At 50.6% G+C, this 24,248-nt stretch overlaps 1 protein-coding gene across 4 annotated transcripts in view; it reads left to right on the top strand.

Moving 5' to 3' along the window:
- Positions 1–24,248, top strand: part of RHOA (ras homolog family member A) — a 99,557-nt gene that overhangs the window by 19,709 nt on the left and 55,600 nt on the right. The gene's annotated exons all lie outside the window — the stretch shown is intronic.

Below are 24,248 nucleotides of genomic sequence, written 5' to 3'. Positions count from 1 at the left end.
TAGTTTGACTTTGTCCCTACCAAGTACTGTGTCCCTACCAAGTTGGGTGAAAAGGGTGAGAGGAGCCAAACAGCAAAAATTAGGATGTTTGTTCACCAATGCGAGAAGCTTAGGTAACAAAATGGAGGAACTAGAGCTCCTGGTCCGAGAATTGAAACCGGATATCATAGGAATAACCGAAACATGGTGGAATGGTAGTCATGACTGGAGTACCGAGGGTATGGAAGGGTATGTGCTGTTTAGGAAAGACCGATACAAAGGTAAAGGTGGGGGAGTAGCATTGTATGTCAATAATGAGGTGAAAAGTAACGAAATAACTAGCAATGCAATGGATAATACGGAGTCTGTTTGGGCAATGGTCACATTGGGGAAGAAAACTACTAGAGCGTCCCCTGGGATAGTGATTGGGGTGTGCTATAGACCGCCGGGATCTAGCCTGGATATGGATAGAGAGCTCTTTAATGTTTTTAAGGAGGTAAATACTAATAGGAACTGTATGATCATGGGAGATTTTAACTTCCCAGATATAGATTGGGAAACAAATGCTAATAATAGGGCTCAGCTTTTCCTAGACGTGATAGCTGATGAATTCCTTCATCAAGTAGTTGCTGAACCGACGAGGGGGGATGCCATTTTAGATCTGATTTTGGTAAGTAACGAGGACCTTGTTGAGGAAATAGTTGTAGGGGACAACCTTGGCTCGAGTGATCGTGAGCTAATTCGTTTCAAAATAAATGGAAGGCTAAACAAAATTGCATCTGAGACTAAGGTTTATGATTTCAAAAGGGCTAACTTTACTAAATTGAGGCAACTATGTAGGGAAGTGGATTGGACTAACATATTTAGAGATCTAAAGGCGGAAGACGCCTGGGGTTATTTCAGGTTGAAGTTGCAGGAGCTGTCAGAGGCATGTATCCCGAGAAAGGGAAAATGGTTCGTAGGTAGCAGTTTTAGACCGAGCTGGATGAGCAAGCGTCTTAGAGGAGCGATTAAGAAAAAACAGAAAGCGTACAAGGAGTGGAAAATGGGAGGGATCAGCAAAGGAACCTACCTTATTGAGGTCAGAGGGTGTAGGGAAGCAGTGAGAAAGGCAAAGAGCCGGGTGGAGATGGACCTAGTGAAGGGGATTAAAACCAATAGCAAAAGGTTTTTTAGCCATATAAATAGGAAGAAAACCAAGAAGGAAGACCTGGGACCGCTTAAAACTTTAAACGGAGTGGAGATTAGGGATAATCTTGGCATGGCACAATATCTGAACGAATATTTTGCCTTGGTCTTTAATGAGGCTAATGAAGGGCTAAGGAATAGTGATAGAGGGACTGATGGGAATGAAGATATGGGGGTAGACATTACGGTATCTGAGGTGGAAGCCAAACTTGAACAGTTTAACGGAAGTAAATCGGGGGGCCTGGACAATCTTCATCCTAGAATATTAAGGGAATTGGCGAGTGAAATTGCAAGCCCGTTAGCGATGATTTTTAATAAATCTCTAAACTCGGGGGTTGTACCGTTTGACTGGAGATTAGCTAATATAGTTCCTATATTCAAGAAGGGGGGAAAAAAAGTGACCCGGGTAACTACAGGCCTGTTAGTTTAACATCTGTAGCATGCAAAGTCATGGAAAAAATTTTAAAGGAGAGAGTGGTTACGGACCTTGAGGCCGATGGCAACTGGGACAAATTACAGCATGGTTTTACGAAAGGTAGATCGTGCCAAACCAACCTGATCTCCTTCTTTGAGAAAGTAACAGATTTTTTAGACAAGGGAAATGCGGTGGATCTAATATATCTTGATTTCAGTAAGGCGTTTGATACGGTACCGCATGAGGAATTACTGGTTAAATTGGAAAAGATGGGGATCGAAATGAAAATCCAGAGGTGGATAAGGAGCTGGTTAAAGGGGAGACTGCAGAGGGTCGTATTGAAGGGTGATCTGTCAGGTTGGAGGGGGGTTACCAGTGGAGTGTCTCAAGGTTCGGTTTTGGGTCCGATTTTATTCAATCTATTTATCGCTGACCTCGGAACCAAAAGTAGGAGTGGGCTGATAAAGTTTGCGGATGACACGAAGTTGGGAGGTATTGCCAATTCGGAAAAGGATCGGGATATCCTCCAGGGAGATTTGGATGACCTTGTAAACTAGCAACAAAGAATCCTGTGGCACCTTATAGACTAACAGACGTTTTGCAGCATGAGCTTTCGTGGGTGAATACCCACTTCTTCGGATGCAAGTGGTGGAAATTGTAAACTAGAGTATTAGTAACAGGATGAAATACAATAGTGAAAAGTGTAAGGTTATGCATTTAGGGATGACTAACAAGAATTTTAGTTATAAGCTGGGGACGCACCAGTTGGAAGTAACGGAGGAGGAGAAGGACCTAGGAGTCCTGGTTGATCGTAGGATGACTATGAGTAGGCAATGTGATGTGGCCGCTAAAAAAGCTAATGCGGTCTTGGGATGCATTAGGCGAGGTATTTCTAGTAGAGATAAGGAGGTGCTAGTCCCGTTATATACGGTGTTGGTGAGACCTCATTTGGAGTATTGTGTGCAGTTTTGGTCTCCCATGTTTAAGAAGGATGAATTCAAACTGGAACGGGTACAAAGAAGGGCCACTAGAATGATCCGAGCAATGGAAAGCCTGTCGTATGAAAGGAGACTTGAGGAGCTCGGTTTGTTTTCCTTAACCAAAAGAAGGATAAGAGGAGATATGATTGCACTCTTTAAATATATCAGAGGGATAAATACCAGGGAAGGAGAGGAATTATTTCAGCTCAGTGCTAATGTGGACACGAGGACAAACGGATATAAATTGTCGAAGGGGGCGAAGGACCTCCATGACTTTAAGATTAAGCTAGATAAGTTTATGGAGGGGATGGTATGATAGGATAACGGGTTTAGTCAATAGGTCAATAACATGCCACAATGGTAATTAGTACAAAGGGTCAATGATAGGATATTGTTAGCCTTTTTCCAGAGGGTCTGGCTTGAGAGTCTTGCCCACATGCTCGGGGTTCAGCTGATCGCCATATTTGGGGTTGGGAAGGAATTTTCCTCCAGGGTAGATTGGCAGTGGCCCTGGAGGTTTTTCGCCTTCCTCTGAAGCATGGGGCAGGGGTCGCTTGCTGGTGGATTATCTGCTACTAGAAGTCTTTAAATCATGATTTGGAGCATTCAACAGCAGAGTCAAGGAAGAGAATTATTTCAGGAGTGGGTGGATCGGCTTATGTGGCCTGCATCTTGCAGGAGGTCAGACTAGATGATCATAATGGTCCCTTCTGATCTTGAATTCTATGATTCTATGACATAAACCTGTGTTGATTTGCATTATTTATATTACCCTCCTATAGTTCTTTATTAATTGAGTTTCACATCAGCTGCTCCATTATCTTGCTTGGGGTTGATGTCAGGCTGAGAGGCCTACAATTACCCAGATCATCCTGTTTATCTTTGTTGTTAATTGGGACAACATTAGCTTTCTTCCAGTCTTCTTGAATGTTTCTGGTGGTTCAGGACTTCTTGAAAAACAACACTAACATTCCAACAACCTCCTCATGCAGCTCTTTTAGAACTTCTGGATGCAAGTTATCCAGACAAGTTGTTTTTAAAATGTCTAACTTTAGTGTCTCTGGAGGATGTTAAACAGCAGCTACTAATGTAATCATCACCACATGAGACTATAACATCTGTGTTTTCCCCAAATACAAAACAGAAATATTTATTGAACGCTTCTGCATTATTATTTATAAATTTACCATTTCCATCTTATAATGGATTCTGGTTCTTCATAATATATTTTAAAACCTTTGTCCTTAACTCTGCTGGGCATAGAGTTCTCCTTGTGTCCTTTGCTTCCCTTATCAATTTTCTACAATTCCTAGTTTCTGGGTTATATGCATTTGTGGTGTGTGGGTGTTTTTTTACTGCTGCCTTTACTTCCCCTCTAAAGCAGGTTGTTTTTTAGCCAGCACAGACTTCTTAATTGTTGGATTGTGGCTTTTTGGGCATCTACTGCAATGTTTTTCAACAATTTTAAATTTTCATTCACATTTTCTGATTAAATTCATTCTCCCAGCTGATTTGGCTCGTAATTTTTTAGCTTTGTGAAGTTGTCCCTATTAAAGCACCAAGTATATATATTACTGATCTGGACTTCATTCTGTTGGCACATTATAAATGTGGTCAAATCGTGAACACTTTTCCTAGGCGACCATTAACTTCTGGGATCAGTCCCTCTTCATCTGTTAGGAACTACAATGTTTAACGTTTAGAAAACTATAATGTGTTACAACTGGCAGTACAAGACTTCCATCATATGTCACTCAAATTGAAGCCCCCTGTGATCATGCGGATTTTTTCTGTGCATTATAAATACATGTGTAGATCTCCAGGTGTTTCAAGTTCTAGAACTAAGAGCTGTTATCTCCCACCTCATTTTTATTTATAAAGTAGAAGATTAAGACAAACTGTCCTGCTTTTTCAATACCCTGTCAGGTTCTAAACTTTGAATAAGTTAGTCCAACTGAAGAAATTATTTTTCATCTCAACAGATGGTATTTCTGTTTAAAAGCCATTCAGCACTTTAGCAAACCCTGGCTCCAGGTGCCTAGCTGGTGACTTTCACCATTTTAGCAGTTTGACTTTCTTTATGGCTTTGGCAGCAAATATGTACTGTTTTATGGTGCAACTCAAGCCCTGACATTGATTATGATTGATAGACTATTAGGGGCTCATATCACAGCAGCATAGCCTAACTGACAAAGAATATCCTGGTACTTTGTGTTACAAGAAAATGAGGTGGAGTGAGTATTCGATCTATCCACTCCTTCACTGCCTGGAATTTTTCTGTAGTTTTGTTGAAGTTGTTTCCAGATTTCAACAGTATCTGCAATAGAGAAGGTTCTTTTGCATTTGGTCACTATGGAAACGGGTTTCAGTAAATGCTGCATATTTTCTACATCTTTATTTCAGTGGTGATTGCTTTGGCTATAATAGTTCCATCTGTTTTTGTCATGACTTTCTTTACAAATTGTAGCAGGATTGGTCCGTTCTTAATAAATAGTTCAACACTATCAACAATGTTGACTGCAGACAATGGACTAGATTTTGTAAAATAAAGGACTGTTTTGCCAACTGTCATGATACTGTTGCGAGTCTCACAATAACTGGTATTTTCTTTAGAGCTCAAGTGTATAGAGTCATATGAGTATGTGACAAACTGTTTTCATTTAAAAAAAAAGACCAAACCCCCCCCCCAAACATTCATACCTTCCTGGCTGCAGCAAAACATATGGAAATCTGACCCCCTAAAAGGTTCCCAACCCAGAAGGCAAATAAGCCAAAAGTATATATTTTTAGATCTTGTGATCTTTTCGTGCTTCACTCATGAGGCGTTTTTTTCTTTTTCTTTTTTTAATTCAAGCAGTGGAGGGGATGATTGCTCTTTTCCTGCCCTTTAGTCCTCTGACCCCAGCTTTTCAGCTGGTCCATTTCAGTTCAGCCCCCTTCCAGGGAGTAACAGATCCATATAAAGTCCTTCCCTAGGCCTGTCTAAATTCCCTTCTCTCAGGGCACAGCCACTTCCCCAATGGCTGTTGGGAGGGCGGGGGACAGAGGACCCGGGCCCACCCACTACTCCAGGGACTCTCTGAGTAGCAGCCACATGCCACATCCCTTTAACTAACTTCTTTTCCCTGGGCCACTTCCCCATAACCTATCTTAATTGAGTCCTGGCAGCCAGCCAGAAGCTATTCCCTTGCTTCCTCAATCCCTGCCAGCAACAACTTGCAGCCAGCCAGGAGCACCTCTTGCTCCCCCGGTCCCTGCTATCAGACTGAACTCACTCTGGCTGTGCAGCTCCTTTTATATGAGCCTGCTGAGCCCTCATTGGCTGCTTGCCCTGCAGTGACTGTAGTGCTTAGAGGACCTCCCTAATACTCCTTCCTGAAATGGGTGTGGCAGCACCCTAAGGCCTCCAGCAGGGGTCTTTGGGCCTCATTACAGGAGGGATTTAAGGGTATGGCTACACTTGAGAGTTACAGTGCTGGTGGAGGCTTTCCAGTGCTGCAATTAGTAACTGTCCACACCTGCTCCCTGGCTGCAGCGCTGGCTGTACACCTGGGTCTGCTTGGGGTATAACCATTGCAGCGCTGGTGCTATAGCACTGCTCGTAAAGTGTGGCCACACACCAGCGCTGTTATTGGCCTCCAGGGTATTAGGAGATATCCCAGAATGCTTTTAACTAAATTACTCCCTTTGTTTTGTTATGCTGCCTCTCTTTGTTTTGTTGTGAACTCGGGGCTCTGGGAGCTGCTTATCTAAAAAACAAACACAGCTCCTGTTTGCCGTGATCAATCTGTAACTGACTGAACAATCAAATGAGATAAACCCACTACCTTGCTGTGAATGAGGCAGGCAGGGGGATGAGTGTTTGAGAGAAACAGCGGGGGCAGGGGTGAGAAAGGGAGTCCGTTGGAGCAGCTGCTTATCTGGTCTGCAGGCTGTTTGCAGTTAAGAGTAAGGGGTCATGAAAAATTTCTGATTCTTCTTCGAGTGATTGCTCCTATGCATTCCAGTTAGGTGTGCGTGCCACGCGTGCACGGCTCTTCGGAAGATTTTTACCCTAGCAACTCCGGCGGGCTGGCTGGGCGTCCCCTGGAGTGGCGCCGCTATAGCGCTAGATATATACCCCAGCCGGCCCGTCCGCTCCTCAGTTCCTTCTTCCCGCCCGTGACGGCCGTTGGAACAGTGGAGTGCTCCTTTGACCTCCACATCCCTAGCTTATCTCTGGTTCTCGTTGTATTTAGTGTATATAGTTAGTTCAAATAGTTAGTTAAGTTAGTTTAAGTAGATTAAGGGGAATTAGGGGGGCTTAACCCCCTTTTCCCGACCAGTGCGGGCTTATGCCCAAGGAACCGGGGTTTAAGCCCTGTGCGGCTTGCCAGCGGCATATGCCAATTGGGGACCCTCACGACTCCTGCCTGCGCTGCTTAGGAGAGGCCCATCGCGCAGATAAGTGCCCAATTTGCAAATTGTTCAAACCAAGAACGAAGAAAGAGCGGGACATTAGATGGAAGCAGCTCTTAATGGAGTCGGCGCTTACCCCTGCGGTGCCGACTCCATCAGCTCCGCAGTTGTCTTTGGCGCGGAGTGCCCCAGCGGTTCCCGACCGGTCCGGTACCGAGACTCTTAAAAAGAAGCAGCCGGCACCGACACCTCGGCACCGTTCCCTCTCGCCATCGGGGAAACGCAAGCCGCAGCAGAAGTCTACCAAGGCACCTGCGTCGGGACCGCTCGTCCAGCCGCCGTCGCTGGCTCCTTCGGCACCGGCTACGACAGCGCATAGACCATGCGCGGTACCGTCGACTCCAGCACCGACAAGGCCGTTGAGTCCGGTACCTCCGTGCTCCCTGGTGCAAACCGTGGTCGAGCTGCCTCTCCCGTCGATGCCCGAAACTTTCTCGACGGCGAGAGAGCTCATAGAGCTCACGCACCGAGCCTCCGGCACCGCCGGTGCGGGCTGTGCAGTCAGTGGGCAAACCGGCCATCATGAGGCCGCCTTCCCCTGACAGACGGGGTAGAAGGTGTTCCAGGTCACGCTCCCGATCCCGGCACCGGTCACCATCCCGGTACCGTTCTCCTTCTCGGCGCCGGTCGCAATCCCGGTACGGCTCCACATCGCGGTACCGGTCGCACTCCCGGAGACGATCCCGGTCCCGATCTCCCGACCGTCAGTACCGAAGAAGGTCCGGATCGCAGTACCGCTCCCAGGACCGATCATCAAGAAGCCGCTCCCGCCGATGTCGGTTGAGATCGCGGTCGACCTCCTGGTACCCGCACGGTCGATGGTCCCGCTCTCGCGCCCGGCACCGCGATGACCAGCACCGATCCCCGGCACCGTCCAGGGACATATCGACGGCGCAGTCCCTGAGCGCCTCTGCGCCCCCCCCCCCCCCTTCGTGGCCTTCCCGCCAACCTTCGGTTGCCTCTCAAGTGGGCAGCGGTGGTGATCTCCGGGCTGATCCCCAAGGACAGGACCACGGTCCACAGCAGTGGGGCTTCTGGACCCCCTGGGCCTATCACGAGGCTCAAGGGGTCCCCTCCCTTCAGTGACCCAGGACCTCCGACCATAGGGTGCCGGACGTCACGGTCAGCAGGCCCCCTCCATCACAGCCGGTTGAGGCTCCACCGCCACCTGTAGCGGCAGAGCATCCCGTAGACGTGGAGGCTTTGCACCCCATGGACGAACCACCTCTACAAGCCATGGGCCAGGGCCTGTCCTCGTCTTCCTCGCTGGATGAGGCGGTGGCGGGGGCATCAACATCGGACCCCCCCACCGATTGACTTGCGGGCCCACCAGGACCTGCTTCGACGGGTGGCACAGGCCATTGACCTCCCGGTCGAAGAGGTCGCTGAAGACGAGGATCCGGTGACCAGGGTGCTTGGAGCTGAGGCCCCGCTGCGGGTGGCCCTGCCCTTTATTCGGACCATCCAAAAGAATGCCACTACGATCTGGCAGTCGCTGGTGTCCATCCCTCCCACCGCTCGAGGGGTGGAATGGAAATACTCTGTTCCCCCCAGCGGTTACGAGTATCTTTATACGCACCCGACTCCGGACTCCCTCGTAGTACAGTCCGTGAAGTCGGGAGAGACATGGGCAACCCGCTCCGGCGCCAAAGTCCAAGGACGCGCGGAGGATGGACCTGTTGGGCCGGAAGGTCTATTCGGCTGGTGGCCTCCAGTTACGGATTGCCAATCAGCTGGCTCTCCTTGGTCGCTACACCTACGTGCCCTTCGTGTCCCTTTCTAAATTTACGGAGCTGATACCAGCAGCCTCCAGACCGGAATTCTCAGCCCTTCTTGAGGAGGGCAAGAAAGCCTCCCGGTCCTCCCTCCAGGCCTCACTGGACTCCGCAGATTCCGGAGCCAGAACTTTGGCTACGGGAGTGACCATGAGAAGAATCTCCTGGCTGCAGTCTTCCACCTTGCCGCCCGAGGTCCAGCACACTCTACAGGACCTGCCCTTCGATACCAAGGGCCTATTCTCGGAGAGAACAGACTCCAGAATTCAGACTCTTAAAGATGGCCGAGTCGCCATCCGCACCCTGGGCATGCACACGCCAGCTACCCAGCGGAGGTCCTTCCGGCAGCAGTCGTACCGCCGGTTTAATCAGGCCAGGCCACGGCCTGACAATCCGTGCAGAGGCAGGGCGAACCGCCGGAGACCGTTGGGCAACCGGGGAAATCAGTCCCAAGCGCCCTCCAAAGCCTCTCAGGGGCGTAAGTCTGCCTTTTGATGGGACGCTCGAGGACGGACCATCAGTCTCTTCACCGGATCCTTCCCCGTTATTTTTCAACCGTCTTTCCCACTTCCTCCCGGCGTGGTCCCAGATTACAACGGACAGCTGGGTACTGCGCACGGAGAGTCTGGTTACCACCTTCAGTTTGTTTCGCCCCCCTCCCTTCCACCCACCCTCCCCGTCCCTCTTCAGGGACCCCTCTCACGAGCAAGTCCTCTCGCAAGAGGTCGAAGCTCTGCTGAGTTTGTGTGCCATAGAGGAGGTGCCGAGCGATATGCGAGGCCGGGGATTCTATTCCCGATATTTCCTAATCCCCAAAGCGAAAGGAGGTCTACGACCTATACTAGACCTCTGAGAGCTCAACAGATACCTGCTCAAGCTCAAGTTTCGCATGGTAACCCTGGGGACCATCATTCCCTTCCTGGATCCGGGAGACTGGTTTGCCGCCGTCGACATGAAGGACGCGTATTTCCATATCACAATTTACCCTCCTCATCGACGCTACCTGCGTTTCGTCGTCAACGGCATGCACTACCAGTTTGTGGTGCTACCCTTCGGCCTCTCCACCGTGCCGAGAGTCTTCACCAAGTGCATGGCAGTGGTTGCCGCAGCCCTCCGCCGTCGTCGTATACATGTCTACCCGTATCTCGACGACTGGCTGGTCCGCGGACCATCCCGCCAACTGGTAGCAAGTCAAATGTCCACGATCCTAGCCCTGTTTTAGCGCCTAGGACTTATGATAAACACCGAGAAGTCCACGTTAGCTCCATCACAGAGAGTGGAGTTCATCGGAGCGGTCCTGGATTCCAATTTGGCCAGGACCTGCCTCCCTCGACCTCGGCATCAGACTATGGTTTCCTTAGTCCGGGACCTACAATCCTTTCCCACAACAACGGTGCGATCCTGCCTCCGCCTCCTCGGCCACATGGCGTTGTGCACGTTCCTGACTACGTACGCCAGGCTACGCCTTCGCCCGTTTCAAACTTGGCTTGCGTCGGTGTACCGGCCGCACCGCAACCCCATAGACATGGTAGTCACGGTCATGAAACCGACCCTCGCTTCACTCAACTGGTGGCTGGACCCAGAGGTCGTGTGTGCCGGAGTCCCATTCCGCCCTCCTCGTCCGTCCGTCATCCTGACCACGGATGCCTCGGAGTTGGGGTGGGGGGCACACCTCGGCGACATACACACCCAGGGTCTCTGGTTGCCCTGAGAGCTCTCCCTACATATCAATGTCAGGGAGCTGCGGGCGATCTGCCTCGCGTGTCAAGCTTTCCACGCCCATCTCCAAGGGCGCTGTGTGGCGGTGTTTATGGACAACACGACGGCGATGTTCTATGTCAACAAGCAGGGTGGGGCCCGCTCCTCCCTGCTTTGCACGGAAGCGATGCTCCTGTGGGACTTCTGCATAACCCACTCGATTCACATGGTAGCGTCCTTTCTTCCAGGAGTGCAGAACACGCTGGCCGACCGTCTCAGCAGGTCGTTCCTCTCCCACGAGTGGTCCCTCCGTCCAGATGTGGTGCACACAATTTTCCGACGGTGGGGGTTTCCCCAGATAGACCTGTTTGCCTCCAAAGAGAACAGGAAGTGCCACCAGTTCTGTTCTTACCAGGGTCGCTCCCAAGGCTCCCTGTTGGATGCATTCCTCTGCTCCTGGACGGAGCACCTCCTATATGCCTTCCCTCCGTTCCCACTCGTACATCGGGTGCTACCCAAGCTTCAGAGGGACAGGGCCCGCCTCATACTCGTCGCTCCGGCCTGGCCGAGACAGCACTAGTACACTCTGCTGCTCGAGCTCTCCGTATGGGATCCCATTCTCCTCCCGTTGTGGCCGGACCTGATAACGCAGGACTTCGGCAGGCTCCGCCACCCGGACCTATAGTCCCTCCATCTTACAGCTTGGTACCTGCGTGGTTGACCCACGCGGAGCGTGTCTGTTCGGTGGCGGTGCAGCAAGTCCTGCTGGAAAGCAGGAAGCCTTCCACTCGCTCAACCTACCTCGCGAAATGGAAGCGTTTTGCACTCTGGTGCGATCAGAGAGGCCTTACTCAGTTTGTTGTCCCGATTCCAACGATCCTGGACTACCTCTGGTCCCTTAAGGAGCAAGGTCTCGTGGTCTCGTCTTTGAAAGTACACCTAGCGGCCATTTCCGCCTTTCGGCCGCCCGTAGGTCACCGGTCCATCTTTTCTGATCCGATGGTTTCCCGCTTCCTTAAGGGCCTAGATCGCTTGTTCCCGCCAGTACGACGCCCAGCCCTGTCCTGGGATCTGAACCTAGTTCTAGCCAGGCTCCTGGGAGCCCCCTTCGAGCCCTTGGCCACGTGTTCCCTGCTTTATCTATCATGGAAAACAGCTTTTCTCGTCGCTATAACTTCAGCGCGACGAGTTTCCGAGCTTCGTGCCCTAACGGATGGTCCGCCGTATACCATCTTCCATGGAGACAACGTGCAGCTTCGGCCACACCCGGCCTTCCTCCCTAAGGTGGTGTCGGCCTTCCATTTGAACCAGGACATTTTCCTCCCGGTCTTTTTCCCAAAGCCGCACGCCTCAAGTCGTGAACAACAGCTTCACACCCTGGGCGTCCGCAGGGCCCTCGCATTTTACATAGAGTGGACGAAGCCCTTGCGGCATTCGCCCCAGCTATTCGTAGCGGTTGCTGATCGCATGAAAGGCAAGCTGGTCTCCTCTCAGAGGATTTCCTCCTGGGTAACATCTTGTATCCGGACGTGTTACGAGCTTGCTCGCGTGTCAGCTAGCCGCCTCACTGCTCACTCTACGAGAGCGCAAGCCTCGTCTGCCGCATTCCTGGCCCACGTTCCCATCCAGGACATCTGTAGAGCGGCCACCTGGTCTTCTGTCCACACCTTCGCTTCCCACTACGCGTTGGTGCAACAATCCAGAGACGATGCAGCCTTCGGCTCAGCAGTCTTACACTCTGCCACGTTTCTCTCCGACCCCACCGCCTAGGTAAGGCTTGGGAATCACCTAACTGGAATGCATAGGAGCAACCACTCAAAGAAGAAAAGACGGTTACTCACCGTTGTAACTGTTGTTCTTCGAGATGTGTTGCTCCTATCCATTCCAGACCCGCCCTCCTTCCCCACTGTCGGAGTAGCCGGAAAGAAGGAACTGAGGAGCGGATGGGCCGGCTGGGGTATATATCTAGTGCTATAGCAGCGCCACTCCAGGGGGTGCCCAGCCGGCCCGCCGGAGTTGCTAGGGTAAAAATCTTCCGAAGAGCCGTGCACGCGCGGCGCACACACCTAACTGGAATGGATAGGAGCAACGCATCTTGAAGAACAACAGTTACAATGGTGAGTAACCGTATTTTTTGCAAGGCAGGGAGCTGATACACAGTGTTGGCTCCAAAAATCCTCCCCCCCCCTTCCCCCCACCCCCGGTCCCTGTCACACTGCACCCCACCCCCCTCTTTTGAAAAGCACGTTGCTGTCACTTGAATGCTGGGATAGCTGCCCATAATGCATCACTCCCAACAGCGCTGCAAATGTGGCCACACTGCAGCGCTGGTAGCTGTGAGTGTGGCTACACACCAGCGCTTTCCCTACACAGCTGTACGACCAGCGCTGTAACTGCCAGCGCTGCAACTCTCAAGTGTAGCCATACCCTAAGGAAGATAATGCTGTAGCTTTGTGGCTGTGTATATGAGAGGCGGTGAAGATTGCTTGTTTGAAAATTTAACAGGTGGGTGGGCGATGGAGACTAGCATCCTGGGGAAGATTGTTGATCAGTAAGGAATGAGAGATGGTAGATAAGGTGGGAGGTGGGCTTGGAAAGTGAAGATAAGCAGCTTATGTTTGATGTAATAGGAAGGGGGAAAACCAGTGGAGGGATTCTTAGGGAGAGGGTGACATGGTCAAAGCAATAGACTAGGAAAGTGATCTTTGTAGAAGCATTGTAAATGGATATGAACAGGGCAACATAGCATTTGTCAAGGCCAGAGAAAATAATGTGTGACAGGTTACAAGGGTTCAGAGTAGCAGCCGTGTTAGTCTGTATCCGCAAAAAGAACAGGAGTACTTGTGGCAACAAAGGTTATAAGGGCACTCCCTAGCGTAGATCCTAAGGGGTTAAAGCAGCAGCCAATTAACCCTGACCTACTAGAGAGAGCAAGGGCAATATAATGGGCCACCTGGAAGGCAGCAGTGGGAAACAGCTGGGTGTGAACTGTCGCTGTGTCCCCAAGTCTATTTATGGAAATTGCTGTTTGTATTTGTTTGTACTGGTTTGTGTTCTGCTTGGACTCTTCATAAGTTTTCATAAACATGTCCCAGGGAAGAAGGGATGACAACTAACTGAAAGCTGCCTGACTGCTTTATTTTATGAGCGGGGAAATCAGGGTGATGTTGCAGTTCTTGAGACATGCTATAAAAGTTTAGATGAGAATGTTTGTTGTGTGAATGGATAGGAAAGACTTTATCTTAAAGATGTTATGTGGAAAGAATCTGCAAGTTTTAGATGTAGCTTGAATATGAGGACTTAAAGGTCCAAATCAAAGATGACTCCCCGATTATGGACCTGAGTTACAGACAGGAGGTAGTGTCCACAGTGATTGAGAAAGGATCAGGGGGAGAGCTTGGGATGCGGGCAGGGGGAGCTCTGTCATGGCCATGTTAAGCGTGAGCTGACAGACATCTGCACAGAGATGGCAGGGAGGCTGAGATTTTAGTTTGGACAGAAGGAATAGATGGGTAGATCTATGAGTCTTCAGCATAAAACTAATTGAATTTGTTTGCAAATGAGATTACCCCAAGATTGTGGCAGTGAAGAAAAGTAATAAGTAGTTATTGCTGAAAGCAGGACTGGGAAAAACAGCAGAGCAAAACAGACAGCTGCAACGTCCCATGGTCCTGTTGAAGCAAAAAAAGAGAGCTGCTGCTCACAGTAAATGACATGGAAAAGAGAAAACTGTATTAGAATTGAAGTCTGCCTGAAAAAGTTGAAGGAGGAAATCCTAGTATCCACAAACTTTAGTTAAGGGGTCATTAAATTTGAGCTCTGTGGAAGAGGTGACACAAAGCCTGTAGACTTCATGAAATTTCATCACTGTTGTCAAAATGAATTTACTATGAAAAAGGCTAGAGAACATTCAGAACTTACACTCCAAAGCCACAAGCTCAAGTTTGTCCAAAACCATTTCTCTCGTCTTTAAAAAAGAGATTAGAGCTGGGTGAAATTTTAGCAACACTTAAAAAATCAGGAATTGACTATAGGTGGGGGTTTCCATTTGACTTCTAATTAAGCTTTCAGTATCATTCACATAGACTCTAAAGAAGGGAAGAACTGATAAATCATGACCGATGGTGAAACCCAAGAAAAAGAGGGTAGGAAAAGAGACCCTCTATAGAAAAGTCAGTGACAGCTGTGGTATTGTGAAACAGGAGAGCTCGGATACCTGAAGATTAACCAAAAGGGATTTACTGGGCATCATCCAAAATGAGATGTTGAGTAATAACTATATTAATGATAAGAAAATACACAGTTCAGTTTTGATTGGTGTAAATGTGTATGTGTAGTAGCTGTGCTTAATATTTAAAATATAGAGTAAATTAATGTTTAGGGGGTGTTGAGTAGAGTTGTGGAGTGAGTGATCTTGAGAAATTAAAGAATGGATCCAGAGGGGGAATCTCCATGGATTCTGTGTAAATCTTTCTTGCATAACTCAAAACATAATATAATAGACTGTTCCTAAAGGTGAGAGTTGAGGTTCCATGATTGGAGAAGGTATGCCTCCAGGCCTGCAAAAGGTAAGTATTCCCAAATACAGATCAGTTATTTGGAGACTGACATTATTGTGATTTTTTTACTTTGGGGTTTAAGATTGGGAATACAAATGGAAATGATACAGAAAGGAGAATGTGGGTGAGTGGAAGCGAAATGGCTGAGGATGGGAAATTTTTATATATATAAAAAATAAAATATGGAAGTTTCCAAGAAAAATAAAATGCTAAATCCGGGCATACAGAATTGTGGGAACAATATACTCAGCAATGGACATTTGCCAAACAAAGGGCAGCATATAGATGACTTCTTCAGAGACATAGTTTCCTGCAAAACAAACCAAAAAAACCAAAACCCAAAACAACAAACATACATTATGTTTGGAGGTTTTTTTTGTAGTAATTAGTAAGTTTGACAGACTTCTCTGGGTTTGTAAACGTTAGTAAAGACAATTTTCTTTCAGTGTTAGAAAATTCTCAAGCCGTACATTTTGGCTAGTGTAAATGTTTCTCTAAATTAAGTGATAAACTCATTTTGTAATGGTTAATAATTTCTTCCTGGGGCTTGCAAGGAAATGAGTTGTACATTTGTTAAAACTTCCTAAGTAAACCTTTAATTTGAGAATCCTATTTATAGTTGTGTACAGTATACTGGTAATGAAACAGGGCACATGTAGTTAGGGCTCAATAGCTGTGAGAAAACCTCTAATCTTAGGGCTGGTCTACACTGAACATTTAAATTGGTGTATCTACACCTTGCAGGACTTGTCTATGCTTGAAACGCTGCAGTGGGGCTGCCACTGGATTGCTTTAATGAAGACACTACCTACACTACCTACTACTCTATCTCGACCTACCACTGCCTACACTGGAGATTAGGTTGGTTTAACTGCATTGCTCGGCGGTATGAATTTTTCACACCCCGAATAATGTAGGTATACTGACCTAATTTCCTAGTGTAGACCAGATTCTGCCATCACTGTAGTTAATTCACCTCCCCGGGAGTCAGTAGCTAGGTCAGTGGAAGAATTCTTCTGTTGACCTAGCACTGTCTATCCCAGGTGTTGCGTCAGCATTGCTATGTTTCTTGGGTGTGGATTTTTCGCACCCCTGAGAGACATAGCTGTATGGATGTAAGTTTTCAGTGTAGATCAGCCCTAAGACTAGAGCAGGGGTAGGCAACCTATGGCACGTTTTCCGAAGGTGGCACGCAAACTGATTTTCAGTGGCACTCACGCTGCCTGTGTCTTGGCCACCGGTCTGGGGGGCTCTGCATTTTAATTTAATTTTAAATAAAGCTTCTTAAATATTTTGAAACCGTATTTACTTTACATACAACAATAGTTTAGTTATATATTATAGACTTATAGAAGGAGACCTTCTAAAAAGGTTAAAATATATTACTGGCACGCGAAACCTTAAATTAGAGTGAATAAATGAAGACTCGGCACACCGCTTCTGAAAGGTTGCCGACCCCTGGACTAGAGGTTCTCTTACTGCTGGAAAAAAAAGTGCTGCAAAGGAGGTTCCCAATATGTTCAAGAGGGAAGGATTCTACCAAGGTGCTTTCTAATCCCCCCCTCCCCCCAAAAAAGTGTGGCTCCCCCAGCCCAGACATACCCTTTACCCCTCAGAGGCCAGCTGCATGGACCCCCAGCCCAGACACCCACACCCTCTACCCCTCAGAGCCTAGCCAAATCTCCCTCCAAGCCCAGACACTCACACCCTCTATTCTCCAGAAGCCAACTGTGGGGACCCCTGGCCCAGACACTCACCCACTACCCTTTTAGAACCCAGCGATCCAGAGGGAGAAACAGCCTGATACTGGGCCTTGGCTTGTACAGAGTTTCCCTGTGCGCTGCCACCTCCTTCCTTCAGAGCATGCTGGGAACTTGAGCTGCTGGGATCCCTCCAGTTCTTCTTCGAGTGATTGCTCCTATGCATTCCAGTTAGGTGTGCGTGCGCTGCGTGCACGATTGCCGGAAGATTTTTACCCTAGCAACACTCGGTGGGTCGCCCTGGAGTGGCGCCGCTATAGCGCTAGTTATATACCCCAGCCGACCCGTCCGCTCCTCAGTTCCTTCTTACCGCCCGTGACGGTTGCTGGAACAGTGGAGTGCTCCCTTGTCCTCCTCAACCCTAGCTTTCACTGACTGTTTTTTTGTACTTATTGTATATAGTTCTTTATTAATTAGTTAGATTAGTTGTTTAGTGTAGATAGTTAGGGGAATTAGGGGGGCTTAGCCCTTCTTTTCCCAACCCGGTGCGGGCTCATGCCCAAGGCACCGGGATTTAAGCCTTGCTCGGCCTGTCAGCGGCCCATGCCGATTGGAGACCCTCACGACTCCTGCCTGTGGTGCTTAGGAGAGTCTCATCACGCAGATAAGTGCCCTATTTGTAAATCGTTCAAGCCGAGAACAAAGAAGGAGCGGGACTTTAGATTAAAGCAGCTCTTAATGGAGTCGGCACTTAGCCCTGCGGTGCCGACACCAACAGCTCCGCAGTCGTCTTCAGCACAGAGCGCCCCAGCGGTTCCCAACCGGTCCGGTACCGAGACTCTCAAAAAGCAGCAGCCGGCACCGACACCTCGGCACCGTTCCCTCTCGCCATCGGGGAAATGCAAGCCGCAGCAGAAGTCCGTCAAGGCACCTGCGTCAGGACCGCTTGTCCAGCTGCCAGCGCTGGCTCCGACAGCGCATAGGCCATGCGCGGTGCCGTTGACTCCGGCATCGACAGGGCCGTTGAGTCCGGTACCTCCGTGCTCCCCGGTGCGCACCATGGTCGAGCTACCTCTCCCGTCGACACCCAAGACTTTCTCGACGGCGAGAGAGCTAATAGCGCTCACTGAACCTGCGCATATCCAGCCCCCGGCACCGCCGGTGCGGGCTGTGAAGTCAGTGGGTAAGCCGGCTACCATGCGTCCTCCTTCCCCTGACAGGCGTGAGGAACGATACTCCAGGTCCCGCTCCCGGTCCCAGAGGTGCTCTCGTTCCCGCCGTTCCGGATCTCGGCGCCGCTCACAGTCCTGGTACTGCTCTCCATCGCGGTACTGGTCGCACTCGAGGAGACGGTTCCGGTACCGCTCCACTGACTGGCGATATCGGCACCGTTCTGGATCTCGGTACCGCTCCCGGTACCGGTCACCCCGCAGCCGCTCCCGCCGTCGGTACACAAGATCCTGGTCGACCTCCCGGCACCGCGATGGTCCCGGTCTTGCTCCCGGCACCGAGATGACCGGCACCGTTCCCCGGCACCATCCAGGGACAAACCGGCAGAGTCGATGGGGCAGTCTCATACTCTCTCCGCCCCACCGTGGCCTTCACGCCAGCCGTCTGTCTCCTCGCAAGCGGACAGCGCAGGGGATCAACGTACTGACCTGCAAGGGCAAGACCAGGGGCCTCCACAATGGGGCTTTTGGACCCCTTGGGCCTATCATGAGGGACAAGGGGTGCCCTTCTCTCAACGCCCCAGGTCCTCCGACCATAGAGCGCCTGAGGCCACGCTCTGCTGACCTCCTCCCTCCCCGGCGATAGAGGAGCCACTACCAACGGGGGGCCAGGAGCATCCCCCTGTGGCAGAGACCTCACAGCAGGTGGACGAGCCCCCACCGGATACGCTGCTCCCGGGTCAGTCATCTTCCTCCTCACTGGACGAGGCTGTGGCAGGGGCATCCTCCTCAGGCCCTTTGCCGATAGACCTCCGAGCCCACCAGGACTTGCTCCGCCGGGTGGCCCAAAACAGTAACCTGCTGGTGGAAGAGGTGGCGGAGGAAGATGACCCGGTGGTCAGCATAATCGGGGCGGACACTCCTCTTCGTGTCGCACTGCCATTTATACGCACGATACAACGCAATGCGAATACGATTTGGCAGTCGCCAGCTTCCATCCCTCCCACCACTCGGGGGGTGGAAAGGAAATATTTGGTACCGTCCAAGGAGTATGAGTACTTATACATACATCCGCCTCCATGCTCGTTGGTCGTACAATCGGTCAATGACCGTGAACGGCATGGCCAACCAGCGCCGGCGCCCAAGTTAAAGGAGGCGCGGCGCATGGATCTCCTGGGCCGCAAGATCTACTCTGCGGGGGGCCTCCAAATGAGAGTCGCCAACCAGCTCGCTCTCCTCAGTCAGTATACCCACAACCTCCTGGTGTCTTTGTCAAAGTTTACGGAACTTGTACCATCTGCCTCCCGCCCGGAGTATTCAGCCCTAGTTGAGGAGGGTAAAAAGGCGTCCCGGTCGGCCCTTCAAGCCTCTCTGGAATCCGCGGATTCGGGAGCCAGGATTTTGGCCTCGGGGGTGACCATGAGGATCTCGTGGCTGCAGGCCTCCACTTTGCCACCGGAGGTCCAGCATACAATTCAGGACCTCCTGTTTGATTGCCAGGTCTGTTCTCGAACACGACAGACTCGAGGCTTCAGACCCTTAAGGATGGTCGAGTTACTATTCGCTCCCTGGGCATGCACACGCCGGCTACCCAGAAGAGACCTTTCCGAGCACAGCCTTACCGTCCGTTCAACCAGCCCAGGCCGCGCCCTGACAATCGGCGCAGGGGCAGAGTGAACCGACGTAGACAGTTGGGCAATCAAGGGAACCAGTCCCAAGCGCCCTCCAAACCTCCCTTGGGCAATAAGCAAAACTTTTGATGGGACGCCCGAGGACGGCCCACCAGTTTATGTACCGGATCCTTCCCCATTATTTTTCAACCGCCTCTCCCAATTCCTACTGGCGTGGTCCCAGATAACAACGGACAACTGGGTACTTCGCACAATACACTTTGGTTACCGACTCCAGTTTTTCGCCCCCTCCCTCCCATCCTCCCTCCCCGTCCCTCTTCAGGGACCCCTCTCACGAGCAATTCCTCTTACTCGAGGTTCAGTCTCTGCTGAGTTTGGGTGCCATAGAGGAGGTGCCGGACGGCATGCGGGGCAGGGGATTTTATTCCTGATACTTCCTAATCCCCAAGGCGAAGGGAGGTCTACGTCCCATACTCGACCTCCGAGAGCTCAACAGATACCTGCTCAAGCTCAAGTTACGCATGGTAACGCTGGGGACCATTATTCCTTCCCTGGATCTGGGAGACTGGTTTGCCGCCCTCGACATGAGGGACGCGTACTTCCATATTACAATTTATCCTCCTCATCGATGCTACCTCCGCTTCGTCGTCAACAGCATGCACTACCAGTTTAAAGTGCTCCCCTTCGGCCTCTCCACAGCACCAAGGGTCTTCACCAAGTGCATGGCGGTGGTTGCAGCGGCCCTTCGCCGTCGTCACATACATGTTTACCCGTATCTCGACGACTGGCTGGTCCGCGGGTCATCCCAGCAGCGCGTAGCGCGCCAAACCTCCGAGATCCTGGGCCTGTTCCAAACTTTAGGCCTACTGGTCAACGCCGAGAAATCTATCTTGGCCCCAACGCAGAGGTTGGAATTCATCGGCACGGTCCTGGACTCAAACTTAGCCAGGGCCTGCCTCCCTCTGCCTCGACACCAGACGATGGCTGCCCTCATCCGCGGCCTCCAATCTTTTCCTACAACAACGGTGCGGACCTGTCTCAGCCTCCTGGGCCAGATGGCAGCATGCACCTTCGTGACCACGTACGCGAGACTGCATCTTCGCCCTTTTCAAGCTTGGCTGGCGTCGGTGTACCGTCCGCATCGGGACCCCATAGATGTGGTAATCACAGTCCCGAGGTCGACCTTCGAGGCGCTCAACCCTCCGTCACCCTGACCACAGATGCCTCGGCAATGGGCTGGGGTGCACACCTGGACACCCTGCACACCCAGGGTCTTTGGTCACCCCAAGAGCTCTCCCTCCATATCAATGTCAGGGAGCTCCAGGCGATTCGCTTGGCGTGTCGAACCTTCCACGCCCACCTTCAAGGTCGATGCGTCGCCGTGTTCACGGACAACACGACAGCGATGTTTTATGTCAACAGACAGGGCGGGGCTCGTTCCTCCCTGCTTTGCACGGAAGCGTTGCACCTGTGGCATTTCTGCGTAACCCACTCGATTCACCTGGTAGCATCGTTTCTTCCAGGAGTCCAGAACACGTTGGCCGACCATCTCAGCAGGTCATTCCTCTCCCACGAGTGGTCGATCCGCCCCGATGTTATCCACACAGTTTTCCGGCGGTGGGGCTTCCCCAAATAGACCTGTTTGCATCCAAGGAGAACAGGAAATGCCACCAGTTCTGCTCTTTCCAAGGTCGCTCTCCCGGCTCCCTGTCGGCTGCATTCCTCCGGTCCTGGACTGGTCACCTGCTCTATGCCTTCCCCCCGTTTCCCCTCGTGCACCAAGTTCTGCTGAAGCTCCGCAGGGACAGAGGCAGCCTCATACTCGTCGCCCCGGCCTGGCCGAGGCAGCACTGGTACACCCTGCTGCTCGACCTCTCTGTACGGGACCCCATCCCTCTTCCCCTCTGGCCAGACCTGATCACTCAGGACTTCGTCAGGCTTTGCCACCCAGACCTGCAGTCCCTCCACCTTACAGCTTGGTTCCTGAGTGGCTGACCCAAGCGGAACGTGGCTGCTCAGCGGCGGTGCAGCGAGTCCTGCTGGAAAGCCGGAAACCTTCCACTCGGGCTGCCTACCTTGCCAAATGGAAGCATTTCGCACTCTGGTGCGATCAAAGGAGTCTAGATCCCTTCGTGGCCACTATCCCTATGATCTTGGACTATCTCTGGTCGCTCAAGGAGTCAGGCCTAGCGGTTGCGTCCTTGAAAGTACACCTCGCTTCCATTTCCGCCTTTAGATCCGGCATCGGGGATCGTTCGATCTTCTCCAACCAAATGGTCTCCCGCTTCCTGAAGGGATTAGACCGCTTATACCCGCCGGTACGCCGACCTACGCCGACCTGGGACCTGAACTTTGTTCTATCCAAGCTCACGGGAGCCCCCTTTGAGCCCTTGGCCACATGCTCCCTGCTCTACTTGTCATGGAAAACTGCCTTCCTCATCGCTATTACTTCAGCGAGACGAGTTTCTGAGCTCCGCGCCCTTACGGTGGACCCGCTGTACACCATTTTCCATAAAGACAAGGTGCAGCTTCGGTCACACCCGGCCTTCCTCCCAAAGGTGGTGTCGGCTTTTCACGTGAATCAGGAAATTTTCCTACCCGTGTTTTTCCCGAAGCCGCACTCATCACGTCGCAAACAACAGCTTCACACCCTGGACGTCCGTAGGGCCCTCACCTTTTATATAGAACGAACAAAATCCTTTCGGCGTTCGCCCCAGCTATTCGTAGCAGTTGCTGATCGCATGAAGGGCAAGCCAGTGTCCTCTCAGCGGATCTGGTCCTGGGTGACCTTGTGTATTAGAATATGTTACGAACTTGACCATATTTCGGCTAGCTGCCTTACTGCTCACTCCACGAGAGCACAAGCCTCTTCGACGGCATTCCTGGCCCATGTCCCAATCCAAGACATCTGCCGCGCAGCCACATGGTCTTCCATCCACACCTTCGTGTCCCATTACGCGCTGGTACAACAATCTAGAGACGATGCAGCCTTTGGCTCAGCGGTTTTACGCTCTGCCACGTCTCTCTCCGACCCCACCGCCTAGGTAAGGCTTGGGAATCACCTAACTGGAATGCATAGGAGCAATCACTCGAAGAAGAAAAGACGGTTACTCACCGTTGTAACTGTTGTTCTTCGAGATGTGTTGCTCCTATTCATTCCAGACCCGCCCTCCTTCCCCACTGTCGGAGTAGCCGGCAAGAAGGAACTGAGGAGCGGGCGGGCCGGCTGGGGTATATAACTAGCGCTTTAGCTAGTTATATACTCATGGGGGCGCCCAGCCGACCCACCGAGTGTTGCTAGGGTAAAAATCTTCCGGCAATCGTGCACGTGGCGCACGCACACCTAACTGGAATGAATAGGAGCAACACATCTCGAAGAACAACAGTTACAACGGTGAGTAACCGTCTTTTCCCTCCTGCCAGCCTTGTCTTCTATTTGTGAGCTGGGCTGTGCCGGGTCCAGCAGCCCCTAGTGGTGGCCAACATTTCTGCAGCCCATATCTGTGGGAGGAGAAGGAAATTCTGCTCTCCCAACATTAATTTCTGCAAAATTGTGCAGTGGTGCAGAATTCTCCCAGAGTATACGGTGTTGTCAGTCTTGTACCAACTGCCACTGGTGTACATCTGGAACTTTGTGTGTGTGTGTGAGATCTCCTTCCATTTTCTAAAATAATATAGGGCTTTCCTGTTGAAGGTTTTAGCTGTGTAGGTGGTGGGAGGGGCACCCACAAGGGAAAATACAGGAAGTGGGGAAGGACTATAAACAGCACTTCAGCTCTTACAAGCTTTTTACAAACAGTCCTCCCTAAATCCCAGTGGAAGTAGGTATTCTCCATTTTGCTAATAGGGAAACTGATGAATGCACGTGAAATGACCTCGTCCAGTGCCACAGATCAGGTCAGTGGCAGAGCTTGGATTATAAATTGGGACTCCTGATTTCCATTCCCATTGTTGTACTGCTAGAACTCTCTCATTCTTGGTAGAGGCACAGGGTGCTGCTAAAGGCAGTTGATTTAACACCTAGAAGTATGTGCCTTTTGACAGTATGTGTTGAGGTGACTGAAGGAACAACACAAGCAGGCTCTGGAAGGCTGCTTCTCTGGAAGGCTGCTTCCTACTTCCTCCCAATATTCAGGCACTAGGAAAATTGTCACGGCGTGGGCTATTAGGAGAGGAAATAACCAAGGCCCATGTCCTTTGTGGCAGAGATTTGTGACTGTGGTAATTATATCAGACTGAAATTATCCAGGCTTTCTTGTCATCAAAGGAGTATATTTCAAAGCTTGAGCGGTAATCAGATGTCCTGAGTATAAAGAGTGGAAAGAAACGTACTCCTTCCATTATAAAAACTATATAGATTCCGATGACTTTTAAAGCAGCTTTTCTGCCAGTGGCTAGAGGTGGAAAGTTAATTTGGCTTGGAGGTAGCTTTCATGGAGAAGTGCCTTTGAGTTATGCAACAAAAAAAAATGGTTTGGATGTGGCAATGGAGCCTTTGAAAACAATCTAATTTTGCACATGTGTAGTACAAATTAGCAGGGTGGATTTGATTAAAATCATGATTTTAAATCACTGGTCATAATTTCTACATAAAGGTGCAATCTTGTTGGTGGTTATAACCTTAATACATATTCTTCACAACTCAAGATTTAGTTTTCATTTTTAAGAAGATACCCACTATATACATTGTTGTTTT

The sequence above is a fragment of the Mauremys reevesii genome, linkage group 7, assembly GCF_016161935.1.
Source record: "Mauremys reevesii isolate NIE-2019 linkage group 7, ASM1616193v1, whole genome shotgun sequence".
Taxonomy (NCBI): Eukaryota; Metazoa; Chordata; order Testudines; family Geoemydidae; genus Mauremys; species Mauremys reevesii.
This window is presented reverse-complemented; position numbering and strand designations above follow the sequence as displayed.